This window comes from Hylobates moloch, unplaced genomic scaffold, assembly GCF_009828535.3.
Source record: "Hylobates moloch isolate HMO894 unplaced genomic scaffold, HMol_V3 SCAFFOLD_1, whole genome shotgun sequence".
Taxonomy (NCBI): Eukaryota; Metazoa; Chordata; class Mammalia; order Primates; family Hylobatidae; genus Hylobates; species Hylobates moloch.
This window is the reverse complement of record NW_026652276.1, coordinates 30,205,340-30,226,413: the sequence shown is the minus strand read 5'-3', so window position 1 is coordinate 30,226,413 and position 21,074 is coordinate 30,205,340. Positions and strand designations below refer to the sequence as shown.

The window sequence follows — 21,074 nt, the reverse complement described above, 5'->3', positions numbered from 1 at the left end:
TCTTTCACTGAATCATATACATTGATTACAGGAATTCGAAAAGATTAAAAATTACAAAAGTGAAAAACAACCACTCATATTCGTACACTCTGAGACTAACACTCCTAACATTTTGGTATAAATGTTACAGTCTTTTATCTGTTTTCTTCCCTGGAATTGAAATAATATTTTATATAATATTTTATAACCTGCCTGTTTTGTTTAATATTATATAGTGAGTACTTAATGGTAATTACTACTGTGTATTTTAATGAGAACAGGATATGTCATAGTATAAATTAAATGGTAATTATTTAACCAATCCTCTCTTGTTGGTAATTTAACTTATTTATCTCTCATTGGTCTTTAAAACAAATTTCCACACATGACATTCCAAGGTCATGGAGTGTGGATATTTTTAAGATTTTTGGTATCAATTGTCAAATCATCCTTAGAGAGATTGTTTGAGTCAAGGTGACATTGACTGCAGTCAGTAGGTAAGTAGCACAAAGTGGAAGCTAAAATTAATGCCTCAATCACAAAAATGTTGTCATCTCAAATGATGAAATCGATAAGATTGCCAATTATTCTTAGCAACACAAAGCAACGTATAACAAATCCTGTGGTTCACTGAAGTAAGGATATGGCTGTGGGATAACATGCACTAAAGCCAATTTGTACTCGATTCTTTATTTCACAACACTGGCCTTGATTAGCTAATTTGTCCTCCACAAACAATGACTGACCACAGAAATGAATTCTCTTTCAGATAGCTTTAAGTTATCCAGGAAAATAAAAACAGATATATCCTCTGAAAATATTATTCTTATTATTTGAAGAAGTTATCTAGAAATACACATAGCACCTTCCTACCCAATATGTACTGCATTTCCCCCTCTTGTTCAATACAAAAGCAATTTAAGAGAAATCATGCATCAGTCCATAAAGTGTTCAACTACAAGTGATCAAAACCCAATTAACAGTTTATAGAGATAGGGGATTTCTTTTTTCACATAAGAAACCTATAGGAGGCAGTTGCAGATATTAGTTCCGCCGTTCCACGGTGCCCACTATCTGTTCTGCCATCCTCAGTGTGTCAGTTTTATTCATTTCAGGCACACGATGGCTGCTACATCTAAAGACTAAACTGCAGTCTTTCTGAATTGGAGGCAGGATGAAGACAGAAGAGCAAGCAAGAGACTTCCTCCTAGTGAAGCTGTGACTTTTTATTTGAGAAGAAATGCTCTCCTCGAGGATTATGTCTGCATTTCATTGGCCAGAACAATATCCCATGCCTATCCCTACCGCAAGAGAGACTGAATAAGTAACTACTGAGGTGGAAATATTGGGACAAAACCCAGACCAGCAGGAGAGTTAGTGAGGAAGAAGAGGGACATGGATATTGGTAAGGCAACCAACACCATCTCCCATGGTAGCCTTGAGAAATTCATCTCTCTTGTGTAGAACCCCAAGCTAAATTTGTAGGAGTCATCTTAAACTGAAGAGAGATAAATGAAAGGAACGTGTCACACCACAAGAGGGTTATTTGTGGACTGGTGGTCACATCCCAAGTGCCTTACTGCATTGCATGTACGAAATCCTCCACATTAATTTTGATATTGCAGTTCTTTCTACATTTAAAATCACTCCTATTTTCATCATCAGTCATTTCACTGACTCTTGGTTCTATTTTCTCGGTGAGGACAAAAAAAAGAAAAGAAATTAGATCATCTTTCTACTTCTAAAACCCAGTTCGTTATTTTTTATGACCTAACCATACAACCTTCATCAAAGCAGAAGGGAGATGTAAGACGTAAGAAAGATTGTGAAATGGATTTCTACATTAATGTTTGGCATTAAGTTTTTACCTAAGAAATGTGACGATCTCATACTAATAGCTTTCTCATGAGACATTAGGTGATGCTCTTCTGCTCTAGGAATAATTTTCCATTAGGTGACAAAGAAAGGAGATTTTGACTGCTATCCAGGAAATAAAAGTTATTTTTCAGTCTACATTTAGAAAAATTCTACTTCAAAAAAAAAAAAAGTGAAAAGGTAATAGCTCAAACACTGCGGAAAGAGTGTGTATTTTTCAGGAGTCACATTGTATTTCAAATAGTTCATAGAAAGGAACACAGTATCCATCTCCAACTTCCTATCTAAATTTTTTCAAATAGAATCAGATTATATTATACTGAATAATAGTCTTATCAAATCCCTTTCTTCAACAGTATTAATCTGCTATGAATGTTGACATTTGTTTCTTAGAAATAGTCTGTTCAAGAGCTTGGCTTATACTTGGAAAAGGGATTTAGAAAGGAGACAATAATAAATCCAGCGTAATCTTACACGTTAAAATTTCAAATTAAGACACATGATCAATCCAGATGATACTTTTCTCATTCCTAATTCAAAACTCAGCATCTGCTAGCAATTCTGGTCAGGAGGATTTATAAATGTTTAGCAATTAATGATGGGTAGTTTATTTATGTATTGTTTGATTTCCTTGAAAATCTTTCCTTGAAAAATTCTTTTTTTCCTTTATGTTTGGTATAAACTCTATTCTGCTGTTGAATGTCAAAGCCTCGTTTCATTGACACTTATAGGACAGTTTTAATGTACAATCTTACACTTTCTTTTGATTAATCTGATTATGTAAATATGTGTCAGAAAGTAATGTTATAATGGCATTTACATATATTCTTAAAATTTTCATTGATTTTGTAACTTTACATTTTTAAAATATGAATTTGACATATTTTTGTGAGAAAATATACTCAGGTAGATTTATTTCTGTATTTAAAAAATTCTAGAGAATAGATACTAACCTGTAAGAAAGTTCTTAGGGATACAAATTATTTACTTGTTAGAAGGAATACCTAATGTTTCTGTCTTGGTTGACTACAGAGGTTTGACCGCATTTTTAGATAAGAAAGAGGGACAAGGATTAGGAAAAGAGAAAAGCTTGTTCAGATGTTTATCTAATAAGAGTACAAAAATGTCTGGCTATATTTAGATCTTGTAGTAACACACAAGAATAACAAAGTTTTCCACAAGTTTTGTCAAAGATTTTACGAAGGAATCATCTGTGTTACACCAACCAACAGTTTCCCTCCCACTAACATGAAATAAAGTAACAAATAAATGTTAAGAAAGATAGGCAAAGGAGGCACAGGTTTAATTGATACTCAAACAAAGATGCAAAATATCTGGATGAGTGCAGAAACTAAAAAAGAAATGTTGAATGCGTGAATGAGCTCAAAGTATCTCATTTCATTGTATTTTACTTCCACTGCAGAAAATTATCACAGTAAATTGAGAGAGACACAGATAGATTCTTGGTCATTTAATCAATTGATAGAAAAAAGCTGCTATGAGTTTTCTTATCATATTATATACAAATATTTCTGGCAAGTTCACAAAAACAGAACTGTCTCTTTTTAATAAATGTCATGGTTAAATATAGTAAGATATATTAGACATGACATAGATGAAAAAAGTATCATTTCATTGCTGAAAATTTCCAGTAAACACTTAAATATGTTTGCGTCTCAAACGCTTCCGACTAGATTAATGCATGCAAGTCGTGTAAAAGATGTCATGAATCTTTTTGTATTTAAATTGTAATCTACACTATTTTCCAATATCTTGAATTTAACTTATATATAGCATAGTATTTGTAACTGAAATATAATTAGATTAAGCCCCATGAAGATAAGAAATGTTTTTCAGTGCTGTTATCTATAGCATCAAACCTAAAGCAACAGTCACTCCATGAATAATTGGTAGATTTAATTGTACATGGAAAAAAAGTACCATGGAATTTGCAATCAACATTTATAAGGTAACTTCTATTGTAGTTCCTAATTTTAAATTATATTCTGACCAAATCAAAGTAAGAATGAAAGTTATCTTTTCCCATAAACACTCTATAGGTTATCTTGACTGGTCCTGTGTTTCATAAAGTATGAAGCTGTTTCTGTTTTGTTCAAAACCATATCTCCAGTTTCTAGTATTATGTGAGGCTCAAGGTGACACACAATAAATATTTGATTAATTGAAATATCCATACAGAATATCTTGAATTTAAGAAAAAAATATATATAATTCTGTGGTTAGAGAAAGCCAAAAGGAAAATAGCATTTAGTATATAAAATTCATATAACTGATAATATACAATATATTACTGCAGACAATACATTTGATATTTATAAGGCATTTTTATTCCCAAACCTATTTGGTACACCAAACTCAATTATTAGTTACCAGGTGAATAATGATGACCTTTAGCTATCCCATGCAGACCAAATTTCTCTAAGCCTGTGCAAATCACCTTGAATAGGCTACAGAGAAGCCTAAATTTTCTTGTATTGAACTGTAAGTCTACCTCACATCATCCTTACATTTTTCAGAAAGGTATAAAGTGCCAATATGACATTTGAAAGAGGCCAGAAAGTATTTGTATCTTAGTCATTCACTCCGCAAAGGTTAACCATTGGACCACGTCTTTCCTTGATTTCCATTTTCATGAGTCTAATAAAGAAGGAAATGTTTGTGTTATTTAAATGACTTCTTTTGTATTCTTCATTTCTTGTCAAATGCTAGTTACTACAGTGAATTTGGGGATGAGTGCCCATTAACAGAATCATTGACATTTTGCAAATACATTATCTCCAAAACTATGGTAAAATACTGAATAATAGCTTTCGTGCTCTGTCCTGTATGAAATGGCCTAATTGTGATGTAACATCCCTGCTGAAAATACAGATTAATATGACCTCTTCACTAGGTTTAAGAAATTTACAAAATTGCATCGACACCATGCACAGTTTGTAACCATTTTGTAAATAAGATTGAATATCTTTCTCTTTTTCCAAAATAAAGATTATAATTTTAAATGCAGTTACACTATATTTCACTTCAGTCTATATGATCGATATTATCAGTGAACATTTTAATTCTACTCAAAATCTACCAACCATATAAGAAAGATCTAATAAACAGGAATGAAATATTTAACCTCTATCCCTGATTGTATATCTAAGTATCTTGTTTTGCAGGGGTGCATCTACAGGTCAACCTTAGAATTAAAATTATAATTAAAATAATAAAGATTAGAAATACTGCACTTATCTAATCACAATGGGGCATTTAAATAATGCATACATCAGACTTATACTATCTATCTAAGTCAAAGGGCAGAATCAAGAATCAAAATCCAAGGCAGCAAAACCCATTTTCAAGATGAACCTACAGAAACCTGTTACAGGACTTTCTCAGACATAAAGCAATGTATCTTTCTCACTATCATCACCTTAAGCCACACGAGTCTGTTGGCAGATAATGATACAAAAGTAATATAGCTCACATCATCCACCTGTAATACTTAATACATCATCTCTGGAGTGGACTTGGTCCAGAGATTCCTGTATCTTTCCCAAACCCAGACCTTTCAGCTGGAAGCACAATGAATTGCTGCTACCCCACTGGGTCAGCCCTCAAGGTTCATTATTAATAAGCTGAGACTCTAAAGGCTAATGAGAACCGGGTGCTTGAGGAGACAATGGCTCATTCATCATCAATCAAGCTTTGAAGTTTTTATACAGATGATTTAAGGAGAGTTGAAGTGTGCAAAATTGAAATGTCACATTTGTATTGGGAGAGGGTAGAGGGTGATAATGTAAATGAGTGATGTAACCTTCTATATTTCAGCCTGATGATCAGAGTCAAAAGCTCATGGATGCAGATACCAAATGTTTTTCCATCAGAGTATAGCAATTTCAAGACGAAATTATTAGATCCATTGGCTGAAAATCAGCTTAAGATAGAAAATAACATCTTGATTTCAACTGAATGAAGGTCAGTAATGCTTGTTGCAATGTTCTAACTTATTAATACATACTTCAGTATCCACTACAATTCTTAGCTTTCATTATGTTTCAGTTTTGAGTTCTAACTCCTCTGAGAGGTCTGTTATGACCACCTAGTTCTTAGAGTTCCCCCTTCCTCTAACTCCTGTAACACTGATTACCCGAGCCACTTATCTGACATAGAGCAAATGCTACTTTACCTTCTTATTTATTCTTTTGTGTACTTGCCTTGTCTCCCCTATCTTATTGGAGGTCCCTCAAGGATTAGAACTATGATGTACATCTCTCTGTGTCCCTAGTGCCAAAGAAAGTGTCAAGCACATAGTAGAATTTCAAATGTTTTTGATGATTATGATAATGATAACATCCATAGAACATGACCAACTTTTGTAAAAAATTATTACTTGCTTAGTGATAGCATAATGTTAGTGATATGCACTAGATATTTACATTATAAATCCCATAAAATATTGAATACATTTATTTTGATCTTAATATATTCTTTCTGTCCTAATATTAAGAAAGTAGTAATCCACTTAAACTCATTGATATTCCCTGGAAAAAATTAAAAATATATTTTATCTTGTAACAGTACTCAAATTATGAATATAGGATTTCCTTCTCAAATTGTCTTATTATATAATCCCATATGTGTGTCAACATGTCTAATTTTTTCTAATAATTTTTCCCAGATTTGTATTCTCCCTGTGTTTTCTTATGTCTGTTAAAATCAACATAAATGCTGTAAAAGTCACATAGACTCAAAGTTTGAAGTTTATTACTATTTCTTTTATTTCTAAATTTAACCATTTATGGTGCTCTAAAGAAAATTTCTCATAGTGTCTCTTTTCATAATCACAACTACTACTTAATTCAGGTTCTATCATCTCATGCCAGATTTAACTTCTTGCCTGTAATCTATTCTCCCCACAAATCCATCTTACATATTAAAGTCATAATATATGCTCTATTATAAAGAGATAGATAATATACTCTACGTAGGTGGAGAGAGAGAGGTGCTAGGGGAGAGAAATCCTGCTCTATCATGGCTTTGAATTGTAAAGGCAATAATACTGAATCTAGTTAACTGGATAAAATAAAGCTCATAATCTAGTTTTGTTTCAACAAAGCAAAGGTGGGCGTTGTCCACCTTCATGAAGCTGAGTTTGCTCAATTCTGTGATGGGGTTATTGTACTCACAGTATCTGTCGCATAGTTGCTTCTATTATAATTTTAAATTGCTGATTATTTAAATAGTAGTTACTTCTTGGTATGAGCAAGAAATATGCTTCTTTTGAGTATTCATACTAACATTGTATTAATCAGTATTAGATTAGGTTGTAGCTTAAAGAGTACAGACTTTTTTTTTCTTTTATACAAAAATCTGGCTAGTTTATTTAAGGCTATTATATAAAAATCCACAATCATCAGGGAGCCCAATTCTATTTTTTTCTTGTTTCTCTACCATCTTCAATACAAGAGGAGTTTCCAACTGGCAAAAACCATGCAAAAGATGAAGAAAATCATGAAGGACAAAAGAACAGAGGAAGAGTACATGTATTTTAATGAAAATTCCTGCAAATTGCCACAGCACAATTATATCTTGTTGGTCAGAATGAAGTCAACGAGCCACAGCCAGGTGCACGGAAGGAAGGGAATTAAAGTATTCGTTCTGGGTGATCATATGAGTAGCTAAACTTTATATACTATTTAAAATTTAGAAAGCGGTAATAGACATTGGTGACAACTAGCAGTCTCTGTTATGGTGACTCAAAAGAAACCTTGCATCTTTTGGATATTTATAAAACATAAATCTTGTGACTTGAACAAATGTAAAGCTTTTGAAGAAACTTTTTAATTGAATTATAATATACACACATAGATGGGCATTATCATATTCAATTAACTTTTACAAACTGAACACACTTATGTAACCAGCATTCAGATCAAGAGCTTGAACATACCAACACCACAGCAGCCTTCCTCATACTTTCCACTTCATATCACTCTATCAGAACCCTGATCCTGACTTTGAACAAGTTAATGTGTGCTTATTTTTGTATTTTACATATATAGAATCATACCATATGTATTCTTTTGTGTCTGGCTCCTTTTGCTCAACATTGTGTTTGTGAAATTCATCTATATTGTTTATTTTCATTGTTGTGTGGTATTCCATGGTTTGTCAATTCTACATTGATGGGCATTTGGATACTTTCCACATTTGGACCATTATAAATAACTGCTGCTATGCACTTCCTAGAAAATGCCTTTCGATGATTATATGTACACATTTATGTTGTGTGTATACCTAGAAGTAGTATTGCTGGGTCATAGTGATAATCACTTTTTATTTAACCAATTTAACTTATTTATATGCCAATTAGTAGTATATGAGAAATCTAGTTGCTTCTTGACCTTGTCAAGTCTTGATTATTAGTTTGTTTGTTTTGTTGTATTTCATTGTAGTCACTCTTATTGGTGTATAGTGGTATTATTTTAATTTGCACTTCCCTGTTGACTACTGAAGTTGACCCTCTTAAATACTATCTTTAAAGAGTAATTTTTATAGGCAAGAGATTTATTTCTGTTTACTTCAAGAAAGGTCTTACTATGTGTAAAACATTTACAAAGCACTGTTAAAAACCTGATCTTTCAGTTATTGGCAAACAACTGAGTAAAATAATTTATCAGATGTAACCCTCATAACTTATTTTTGTTACTACTGTTAAGAGATCTGGCTCAATGTTTTCAAAAATGACACTTTAAAATGTCTTAGAAAATATTAAAACTACATAATAATTATAAAGAGTAAAATATGATTTCTGGAAGATGGATGGGAAAATTCACAGCAGGTGATTATCTCTCTGATAACAGACAAACACAACCAAAGGTATATAAAAAGAAAGAATGAGAAATTTAATGTATTCTTGCTATTAAAATAGAACACTCCTTTACATAAAGCTCACATATTTTTATTCCTCTATCCACCAGAAATCCCTCATTACAGACAACAATCCTCTTAAATAACTGTTCCAAGTTTCCAGAAAATGTAATTGCTTCAGTAGAACAAATCAGTAGAGTTCAATGTTTTCATTATCAATAAGGGGGACAGTCATATTAGTACTCAGAAATGATTTGTCCCTTTTATTTACAGGATTTAATACAATAAGCCTGGGGATATACTGCAAGGTCACTTTCAAATATCTCACCTACTATATTAGTTTGTATAGTTTTAATAACTCTTCTCACAATGTGTGATTTCTACACTATTTCTTTTTTAGGAGACTTCAAAAAAGTATGATTTTTCTTGATGACAGTAATAATAAATGATATTGCTATGTATGTTTGTTGCTGGCATGTTAAGACTTGCAAATAAAAGATAAAGCAAGAGAGAGAATAATGATTTAATCCTGTCAAATGATTATATGATTTTCAAATATGTCAAGATTTTTAAAAGGCTATATTTGGGAATATTAAAAATATAAATAAGTGATTTGGGGGCTAAAAGTCTCAGCTAAAATGCCTAGAATGTTAATTTTAAAAATAACACATGAAGACAACACTTTATAAAATAAGAAATTAAAGAAGGAGTCATAAAATAAGATTGCAAACAAGCCATACTGGAAGATTATTTTAAAAGCCACAACACAAAGGTCCAAATTAATTTTCTTTTAAAATGAAGTTTAAATCTGGAGAAAATCAGGAAAAAATAATTGAATAATACTAATCATCATTTTATGAAGCACTGGTTGTCAAAATATGAAATACCAGCTACTGTGGCAAAATAGAGACATGGCTTTTTAGATTGCTTTGTATACAGTTTCAAATTAGTATACATTAACTACAGTAAAATGAACAAATTTTGAGCTAGTTTTACATACACATGTATACAATATTGGTACATCTGTATCAAGTAGCTCCCACCCAGGTAAGCATATCTCTATCACTGCAGAAAATTTTCCCTGCTTCGTTCCAGTCAATACTGCATAGAAGTCAGCACAGAAAGTCAGCCACTATGCTGACTTCTACCACAACAAATTAGTTTTGCCTCTTTATTAAATTCACAGAAATAGAATCATACAATACATATCCTATTCCTTTTTCTTATCTTCTTTTCCTGAAAATAATGTTTTTGAGATTTATTTATGCTGTTGCTTTAATTCATAGGCTGTTCATTTGTATTGTTCTGTATTATTCCAGTCTATGAATACACCACAATTTGTTTATACATTAGTTCACTTTTTAACCATAGATTTGGCACTTTTACTAGGTGGTTGCAGGCAAATTACTTGAGGTTTCTTTTCTATCATCTACAAAATTGGAATAATAATCTTTACTTTGTTGGGTTACAATGAGAAATACAGAAAATGTATACAAAACTCCAGTTATGTACTAAGTGTTCAAAAGGTACTAGCTATTTCAAAATAAGTTAATAATATAGTTCAGGAGCTTTATCTAAACTATTTTAAAACCTATGTACATTGGTCAAACTACAGGTTTTGGGGGAGAAATGATGACCAAATGAAAACCTTTGAGAGATACATGAAATCCTCATTAAGTTTGGTGCCTAGCATAACAATTTTAGAGATAGATATATTGAGCTAAAATATTATTAAATGTCTGACTAAAGTTAGTTAATTTAAAAATTGGGTTTCTCTGTATTTCATAAGTTAAATTCTTCCTAAGAACAAGATCATAAATTCTGTAACTTACTATCTCTCCCACACTGAAGTATCTTAGATATCTGGTTGAGTTAACCCTTTAGTAATTTCCTGTCATTTTTCTAACTATATTCTGTGACAGCATTTAGAGCTGCTAGATTTCCCACTGTTCGGATCAGGTTGGTGCATAGTTCATAGGTCACAAAACCTCCCTCACAATCTCCAGGTGACCTTTACCTCTGCTGTCACTACCACTGTGCTTCAAATAAATGAGCATAAATTCCAAAGTCTCGTACAAGATTGCTGAGCTCTTTTCTTCCAGGCCAAGGGTCTGGAATTTTTACTGTAGAATAATGGATTAATTCGAAAACACAATATTCGATGGTCCCTACCACCACCCAATCATTTTCTCCATTGTAAAAATTATTTTCATATCGTGACATCTGAGGTCATAAGAGAATAGCCTCCATTATAGCTCTGTAATGTGTATTATCACGTCTTCTAAATTACATAAAGGAACATCCTTTATTTTAGAATGTTTCTGCTTTCATAGGGTAAATAAATATTTAAAAATCTTTGGGGATCTTTGTCTGCTTCTTGAGGCTAGACATAAAGAAAAATTCTAACATGTCTAACAATGCCAGATGGTTTAGTCAATGCAAGATGCCAACATTCAAGAAGGGAAAACTATTGAGAAGTTGGTATCTGCAGGGGACTGGGTAACCATGACTCTGCCATACAGCAACAGCCTTTCAGGCAGGGAATTATCAAAAAGTTTGAGATAATTTTTGTAGTTATCCTCCCCAAATCTCAGTTCTCTTCTCTATAAAATGGTGATAACTCATAGTGCCATGTTCATGAGGCAACTGAAAGAAGAAAATGAGTTATCATATGTATATGTTGACCACAGTGTCTGCCATGCAACACATGTTCAATTGATGTACTATTATTATTATTATTGAGGGGAAGATAGGAAGAGTTCTCTGATAAGCAGATTTCTTCTTTCCTACTTGATGATTTTCTCCATTCCCTGTCATAAATACCCTTTTCAGAGAGAGCTAAAACCAGGGCAAGACTATTAGGCCACGTTAAAATTCAAGGGTTTGTGCATTTGCTCATTTAAAAAAAAATTATTTTAACCCACTTGTATGAGTTTCAGATGCCCTTTTTGGAGCACATTATGCTTCTGGACACCCATAAAATTACTCACAGTCAGGCCGGGCGCGGTGGCTCACGCTTGTAATCCCAGCACTTTGGGAGGCCGAGGAGGGCGAATCACGAGGTCAGGAGATCGAGACCACAGTGAAACCCCGTCTCTACTAAAAATACAAAAAAATTAGCCGGGCGTGGTGGCGGGCGCCTGTAGTCCCAGCTACTCGGAGAGGCTGAGGCAGGAGAATGGCGTGAACCCGGCAGGCGGAGCTTGCAGTGAGCCGAGATTGCGCCACTGCACTCCAGCCTGGGTGACAGAGCGAGACTCCGTCTCAAAAAAAAAAAAAAAAAAAAAAAAAAAAAAATTACTCACAGTCACTAAATACAGAACTTTCCTCTTTAAGGGTGGGATTTCTGTACCCCAAAGGCACAGCAAGTGAGACATACAATGACGAAGCAAGTTGCCAAATGCCTCATGCATAGTTGGGGATCAGGCTAGGATTCCAAAGTCTGTCTGCCTGGCTCCAAAGCCCATTGTTAGCCACCTCACTGTACACTCTTCATAAATGCTGCCATTGTGTGAATACTTATAATGCAGTATTTCTCTTAATCATTACAGAAATCCTGTGAGGTAATCGTTACTGATCTCATTTTACAGATGAAAAAACTGAGGTTTAGAGAGCTAAATAACTGGTAAGAGTTCGAAAGAACCATGATTCCAACTCAGTCTGATGGCTGAGTTGGTTTTTAAATTTTTAGTCTATGCTCTCCTCATTGTAGAAAGGAAAGAGTGAGGAATCTAAATGGAAAAAAAAAAAAAAAACAGTTTAAGAAGAGATGAGGCACAATTTTATCTTATGTAATCTACTTCTAAGTATAATTAAGAACTCACAGTAATTTCCCTGAAGTCCTTTTTGAAAATATTTTATGGAGTTGAAAGGTAAAATTATGCTTTTAAGGGATCTTTTCTACATGAAAAACTGTGCATTAAAAAAAAAAAAAAAAAAAAAAAAACTCCTGGCTCTGGTAGATGTCTGGACTATATCCCAACCTTATCTCTTGAGGTGCATTTCTTTTGCCTCTGTCAAAAGTAGACACAAAGGAAAAGGCAGCACAATAAAAAACTTCAAGAATTCAGCCCACTTAAGGAAAAGCCCTTCAATTTGGTAAAAAAATAAAAAATAAAAAAGTGAATAAAAAGAAAGCCAATTTTATTATTTTCAAGTACTGTGGGAACTCTATGCTTAGTGTTTGAAAGCTCTGCTTTAATGAAAAGGGTAAAATGATTTTAATTACCATATCCAAACTCATAAACTTATAAAGAATTTCTCCCCATGTGCTTTATAGCTGTATTTCTAAAAATATAAAACTGATTAATCTAAATGTGTAGGGCATTCAGTTCTTCTAACCGAATTCCATTCCCCTTATAATGTTTTTTTCCTATAATTTGTTGAGTAATTCATATAAAGAAAGCAAAAGTGCAAAATATTTACATTATTAATTCAAATAAATGAAAATGTATTTAAACATTAAGCTTAATATTCTAATCACTTTCAGGTAAATTGGATTCATATGATGGGGGAAAAAAAGGGAATCCAAAATTAAAACGTGGTTAAATGTAGCCTTATCACAGTATCTTTTGTTAGGTGAACTTACTGGATTAAATACCGCTCAATATCATAAGAGAACTGAACTATCTTCTTGAAACATACATTTTTAAAATCATCTTTTTTCTTTGCTTGATATAGTTAAAAATATTCATCTTTAGACATGCCTATTAGCTAACTTTTATTTAAAATAGTGAAAAAAGGAAGCTGATTTTATTTGTGAGTTTGGGATATTTTCTTTATTTTATGTACATTAATTTCATAAATGTGCTGAGTTAAAAGGTAATACAATATATTGTACACAGAAGACATTTTATTCTAGCACAAACAAAAGGATATGTTTAAAGATATAATTATCTTTAAAAGTAGAAATTTCTTAACTAAAACTTTCTCAGATATAAAGTAAAATAAGAGAAAATATTTTTAGAAGTTTCATGAAACTAAATATTTATTTGTGAATTTAAAAAGATTTAAAGTAGACTTTACAGAAGAGAATAATACAAAGAGTATCTTGTACACATTCATGTTCTATGTCTAATTTAGCTTTGTAGGGCATGTGTTTATATAGCTATATCATATTTGAAAGAATCTTACATAGAAAATTAAGCTCTGGTGATAATCTCTAGTTCAAGCTACCTAGCTGAGATGCAAGGGAAACAAAAAGGAAGACTAATCAGATCAGCAGAAAACTCTGGAATACAGGCCGGGCGTGGTGGCTCAGGTCTGTAATCCCAGCACTTTGGGAGGCCGAGGCGAGTGGATCATGAGGTCAGGAGATCGAGACCATCCTGGCTAACACGGTGAAATCCCGTCTCTACTAAAAATACAAAAAATTAGCCGGGCGCGGTGGCAGGCGCCTGTAGTCCCAGCTACTCAGGAGGCTGAGGCAGGAGAATGGCATGAACCCTGGAGGTGGAACTTGCAGTGAGCAGAGATAGCGCGACTGCAGTCTGAAAGAGCGAAACTCCCTCTCAAAAAAACAAAAACAAAACGAAAAAACCCCAAAAAACTGAAATACAGGTAGTGGGAATGCTAATAAGAGTACCAATAGTGTCCTTGGTTCTAATTTCACCATTGTCACATACATATCTTTCCTTACAATTACACAATGACATCACAAGAACATTATTTACTAAAAAGCTATAATATTTTGAGAACTTAACTATTAGTTTCTCTATTCTCATTTTACTTTGAAGTTCAGAACAATTAGCTGGCAACATCTCGCAAGAATTGCTACAAACCAGATGCTAAACCTAAGCCTTCTAGAAGTATGTGTGTGCTGACATGTGGAAAAGAAATGATTTATTAATAAATACCTGAAATACATTTTTGAAATAAAAATGTTTAAAATGTTGTTTCATTTATAATTGTTTAATATTTTATTTTCTCCAGAGCTTCAAGAGTTATAATCTAAATTGCAACTGAAGGAAGCTTAAGCTAGCTGATACGCACCTAGCTATTTCCCTGCTACAAAGCCTACAGAACCATCTGCTTTTTGGCAGGTGTAATTAATTAGCTAAGTGGAGAAGGCGCTCCCTTTTAGAGTGAATAGGAGGAGAGGAGGGAGAACTCTGTGAAATCCTAATCCTAGGCAGACCCATCAGCTGGGTGCCTCTGGGCAAATTTCCGATGCTGAAAACTCATTGAATTTAATGGTTCTTAATTTCACAAGATTTCTAATTACAGCTAGGATAATAAGATGCGATCCAAAAGTTGAAAAAAAGTTGGCACATTTTCAAGGAAAATCCTTTCACACAATGTAGACATCCTAAAGTGTAGAAGGTCATTTATTTACACATTTTCCACTTATTCCCTCAACTTTCTTAATAAGCAATTTTGAATCTATTTGTCTGACAGGTGGCAAATGCCTATTAATAATAGTAAAATGTGTCATGCTAAATTTTGTATCTAATCCAACATTGCTTTTCAGAATAGTCAAAGAAAAGTCCATCCAAGCTACATTATTATTCATTTTCAATAGATTTTAAAAGGACTACATTCTAAGAATAGAAACGGGGGAAATATAACACAAAGACCATAAAACTTCCTATAATTTTATCAGTATAGCTTATATTAGATTATCACCGAAGAGTCCAGAAGATAATAAACTCTACAACACTTTCTTCTTTTAAACACTCTGTCAGAAACAAAATTCCCTCTTAAACATCTCCTGGTATTTGGCTTTAATGGGTAAGGTGAGACAGGTATAAGGAATAGAGTGAGTAGAATTATGGCAAACTGGAAAGCACCTGTCACAACTAAAAGAGCACTGACTGCTCAGCCCCAGAAGATGTTACCAAGAGACAATGTGAACTCAGGGTTGCCAGAGGTTGGTTTTATTCAGAGGGGCCAGAAATGCAGAATTTATCGGTAAATTCCCCCCAATTTTAAACACTCTTCTATGCAAAGCACGTCTGTAGATTATAGTCTTTGAGATAGCAGTTTGCCACATCTGGTTTATTGAATGACTGTATCTGTGAACTCCTCAATAACGAGCAGGCTCTTACTACATCAATAACCAGACTGAGACAGGCTCTCATGGAACTAGTCTTCACAGCTCCTCTGCCTATTGATAAAGAATGGAAAGGGAAAGGGAGGGAGTTATATAGTTCACAAGAGAGTAAAGAAAAGTGCAAAAGCCGCTACTGTTACATGAACAATAGAGACCAGAAGGCATTGAATTCATAAGACTTCTTCATACTTCTTGTCATCATTTGTTACAATGGAGGTAGAATAAGCGTCTGGCTATCTAATGATTCTTGGAATGTGTGCTGCAGACACATCACCCCAGAATATCACACTTCTACTGCTGAAGTCACTTGTAAATTTTAAATAGGAAAGGCTTACATGTCATCTGGAAGATAAAATCCAGTAACTGGCTGTCATGTTAGCATGGACCTGTTTAAAGGATTAACATAATAACATAAAAAAATCTAAAGATTAGAGGGACTTGAAGGTTAAATTATAATTTAGAAAAAAGGAAGCAAATGTAGAAAAAGGTTGCAGTCAGGGATATATTCCCAAGTTTTGTTAGTCCTGCGTTAATCACTCAGGTGAGACTATATACTTGATCCTTGGGAGTAGAGGTGGAATAGGAGAAAGGAAAGTTTCAATCTGTATATTTCATAATGCTGAATGGTCTTCTACTTGTTCTTTGGAAACAAACGAATTGAGTGACTTTCAGCTCCTCTACCACTGAATCCAATAGGCCAATACAATTCCAAAAAAGACTTTCCAATAGTCAGAATTTCAAAAGACAGATTATCTCAGAAATTGACATCAGTCAACGAGTATGCTCTCAACCAGAAGTTGGGTGCAGGGAAAATTATAGCTGCCCATTGTGGGTTTTTTTTTTTTTTTTCTGCTCTATAAACATGCCAGGTAATACCAAAAGACTTATGGGAATCAAATTGGAGTTTAAGGTTGATTTCTTTTCTGTATTCAGTACACAGGAATTTAAAGACACCTGGGCTCTTTCCCTTAGCTCCATCTCTCAGGATTTCTAGCAGTGTAGCCTTCCTTCTTTAACTGTCCATTTTAGAGGAACATGGTTAGAGTGAATCCTTCTAAATGAGCTCTTCATCCCTAATAGTGAGTGTTCTTTCTACTTCTGAGCAGAGGTTACAGCTCTTTAAAAATATTCTTTTTTTTTTTTTTTTTTTTTTTTGAGATGGTGTTTTGGTCTGTCACGAAGGCTGGAGTGCAATGGCATGATCTTGGCTCACTGTAACCTCCACCTCCCAGGGTCAAGCGATTCTTCTGCCTCAGCTTATCCAGTAACTGGGATTACAGGCACCTGCCACCACGCCCAGCTAAATTTGTATTTTTAGTAGAGACAGGGTTTGACCATGTTGGCCAGACTTGTCTCAAACTCCTGACTTCAAGTGATCCATTCGCCTGTGCCTCCCAAAGTGCTAAAGTGCTGGGATTACAGGTGTGAGCCACTGTGCCTGGCCCTTTTAAAAAGATTCTATTCAACTCCTCCATGCCATAGGCTGGAAGTTGGTCTGTGATCCTCAAATCCTTTTTTGTTTTCTTTGAGTATGGAGAAGAGTTGGGTGAGAACAAGAATCTGTCTGATCAAATATCTGAGGGTAACGATAGTTTCTGGACAGGAAATCATTGGAGAAAAATAATATAAAAGGGTATTACAGGTCAAAGAAAGAAAACACAGAGTATGAGCATAGAAAAATCTAAATAGAGCAAGGAGAGATGTATTTATTTAAAATATTTTACCTATGTATTACCTCCACTGATTTGTTCTAAGTCTTTCAAGAGACGGGTGGCCTCTTCGCCAAACCATGTCATCTCTTGCCAGATGACGGCACTGTGTCTCTTTGCTTATTCTCTCACCTCTAAATAATTAATTTGTCACAGTCAGTCAATGTGGTCTTTTCAAAACCAAAATTAAATTGTTATAAGGTGAAAGACAAGGGTGGAACCAACACCAAAAAAAGATAATTCAGAAGCTAGTATCTATGTCAAGATATACCTAGGTCATATTCACAGATAATTTGAGAAAAAAATACAAAAAAATTCTATTCTATATGAAGGAATAATCAATGAAGAAACAAGTATTCTTGAAAATTGCAAATGTCATATCTGATAAAATACTTAATAAATACAATATTTAACAAAATTGAAGTCTCCTAGAAAGTAGAGAAAAAAGAGAAATATAAAGAAGAGAAAAAAATAAAAGAAATACAGGATACATCCAGGAAGTCAAGCATTACAAGTTATAGAGAGAAGAAAGAACATATAGAAGAATAAATTATCAATAAATTGAGGCAAATAATTTCCCTTGAGTTTAATCGAGGCTAATAATTTTCCATAATTATCCAGAAAAAGATTTTAAAACAAAACATAATAAATGCCTAGATGTGTATATTCAAAATTTCAGAATCTTAAAAAATTATGTAAAATCCTACAAAAGAATAGGAGAAGGGTATAAGAAAGGCAGAGAGAGCTAGAATGAGAATGAGAGAGCCAAGGAGAGACAGCAGGGATCAAAATCACATCAGACTTCTCAACGGCGACACCGTGTGAAAAGTAGTAACTTCAAATACTGAGTGAAATTCTTTTTAGCTTAGAATTCTAAACCCAGTCACCATTAATCAAACCATCACTAAATTATGAGTATAGAAAGAGACATTTTGATATTCAAGAACCCAGTAAATTTACCCTTCACCATTTTTTTTAAGGAACATTTTAAAGATACCCTTCAAGAAAATAAGGGAGCACAGCAAGACAGTGAAAGGTGATGCAGGATCCAGCCCAGGAAGTAAGTAAAGAGAAATATCACAATGCAACAGACGTGTACAGAAAATAATACAGATTGGTGACATAAAACTGAGATGCCAAAGAAGGTAGTCTCCAGGGAAAAGGGGGACTGATATAATGCATCCTGGGAAATCTGACAATAATTGGACTATAACAAAAACAAATAGTGTAAGAAAATGAAAGCCAAGTGGAAACATGAAGAAAAAACAAGCAAACTGCACAAGGAAATAAATATAATCATAGTACATTCTTCCCTCTGCTATGATTTTTTAAAAGTTACATGAATGTAAAAATTACCATAATGTAAGTATAATGTATATTGATTTTCAACTTTTAGACAAAGATAGTATCTTTTATAATTAAACAATAAGAACGTCAAGATTGATAATATATTCTGTTCAATAGATGCTTTAAATGATAAATCAAGAAATAATTAATTATATTTAAAATATATTCAGAGATATGTTAATAATCATCAGAAATAGCTTAATGAGCTAGAGAGTAGACAAAACAGGAGATTGTTGATTTTTTTTTAAATTATACTTTAAGTTCTAGGGTACATGTGCACAACGTGCAGGTTTGTTACATAAGTATACATGTACCATGTTGGTTTGCTGTACCCATTAACTCGTCATTTATATTAGGTATTTCTCCTAATGCTATCCTTTCCCCTGGCCCCCATCCCATGACAGGCCCCTGGGTGTGACATTTCCCATGCTGTGCCTAAGTGTTCTCATTGTTCAGTTCCCACCTATGAGTGAGAACATGCAGTGTTTCGTTTTCCGTCCTTTTGATAGTTTGCTCAGGACGATGGTTTCCAGCTTCATCCATATCCCTATAAAGGACATGAACTCATCCGCTTTTATGGCTGCACCATATTCCATGGTGTATATGTGCCACATTTTCTTAATCCAGTCTATCGTTGATGGATATCTGGGTTGGTTCCAATTCTTTGCTATTGTGAATAGTGCCACAATAAACATACATGTGCATGTGTCTTTACAGTAGCATGACGTATAATCCTTTGGGTATATATCCAGTAATGGGATCATTGGGTCACATGGTATTTCTATTTCTAGATCCTTGAGGAACAACGGTTGAACTAGTTTACACTCCCACCAATGGTATAAAAGAGTTCCTATTTCTTCACATCCTCTCCAGCGTCTGTTGTTTCTTGACTTTTTAATGATTGCCATTCTAACTGGTGTGAGATGGTATCTCATTGTGGTTTTGATTTGCATTTCTCTGATGGCCAGTGATGATGAGCATTTTTTCATGTGTCTGTTGGCTGCATAAATGTCTTCTTTTGAGAAGTGTCTGTTCATATCCTTCACCCACTTTTTGATGAGGTTGTTTGTTTTTTCTTGTAAATTTGTTTAAGTTCTTTGTAGATTCTGGATATTAGACCTTTGTTAGATGGATAGATTGTAAAAATTTTCTCCCATTCTGTAGGCTGCCTGTTCACTCTGATCATAGTTTCTTTTGCTGTGCAGAAGTTCTTTAGTTTAATTAGATTCCATTTGTCAATTCTGGCTTTTGTTGCCATTGATTTTGGTGTTTTAGACATGAAGTCCTTGCCCATGCCTATGTCCTGAATGGTATTGCCTAGGTTTCCTTCTAGGATTTTTATGGTTTTAGTTCTAACATTTAAGTCTTTAATCCATCTTGAATTAATTTTTGCATAAAGTGTAAGGAAGGGATCCAGTTTCAACTTTCTACATATGGCTAGCCAGTTTTCCCAGCACCATTTATAAATAGGGAATCCTTTCCCTATTTCTCGTTTTTGTCAGGTTTGTCAAAGGTGAGATGGTTGTAGATGTGTGATGTTATCTCTGAGGCCTCTGTTCTGTTCCATTGGTCTATATCTCTGTTTTGATACCAGTACCATGCTGTTTTGGTTACTATAGCCTTGCAGTATAGTTTGAAGTCAGGTAGTGTGATGCCTTCAGCTTTGTTCTTTTTGCTTAGGATTGTCTTGTCAATGCAGGCTCTTTTTTTGGTTCCTTATCAACTTTAAAGTAGTTTTTCCAGTTCTGTGAAGAAAGTCATTGGTAGCTTGATGGGGATGGCATTGAATCTATAAATTACTTTGGGCAGTATGGCCATTCTAACGATATTGATTCTTCCTATCGATGAGCATGGATTGTTCTTCCATTTGTTTGTGTCCTCTTTTATTTCACTGAGCAGTGGTTTGTAGTTCTCCTTGAAGAATCTTTCACATCCCTTGTAAGTTGGATTCCTAGGTATTTTATTCTCTTTGTAGTAATTGTGAATGGGAGTTCATTCATGATTTGGCTGTCTGTTTGTCTGTTATTGGTGTATAGGAATGCTTGTGATATTTGCACATTGATTTTGTATCCTTTTTTTTTGAGACGGAGTCTCGCTCTGTCACCCAGGCTGGAGTGCAGTGGTGTGATCTCAGCTCACTGCAAGCTCCGCCTCCCGGGTTCATGCCATTCTCCTGCCTCAGCCTCCCACATAGCTGGGACTACAGGCGCCCGCCACCACGCCTGGTTAATTTT

General features: G+C 34.1%; 1 protein-coding gene across 7 annotated transcripts in view; it reads right to left on the bottom strand.

The window, feature by feature from the left end:
* ERBB4 (erb-b2 receptor tyrosine kinase 4) overlaps positions 1–21,074 on the bottom strand; it is a 1,173,590-nt gene that overhangs the window by 411,209 nt on the left and 741,307 nt on the right. The window lies entirely within an intron of this gene.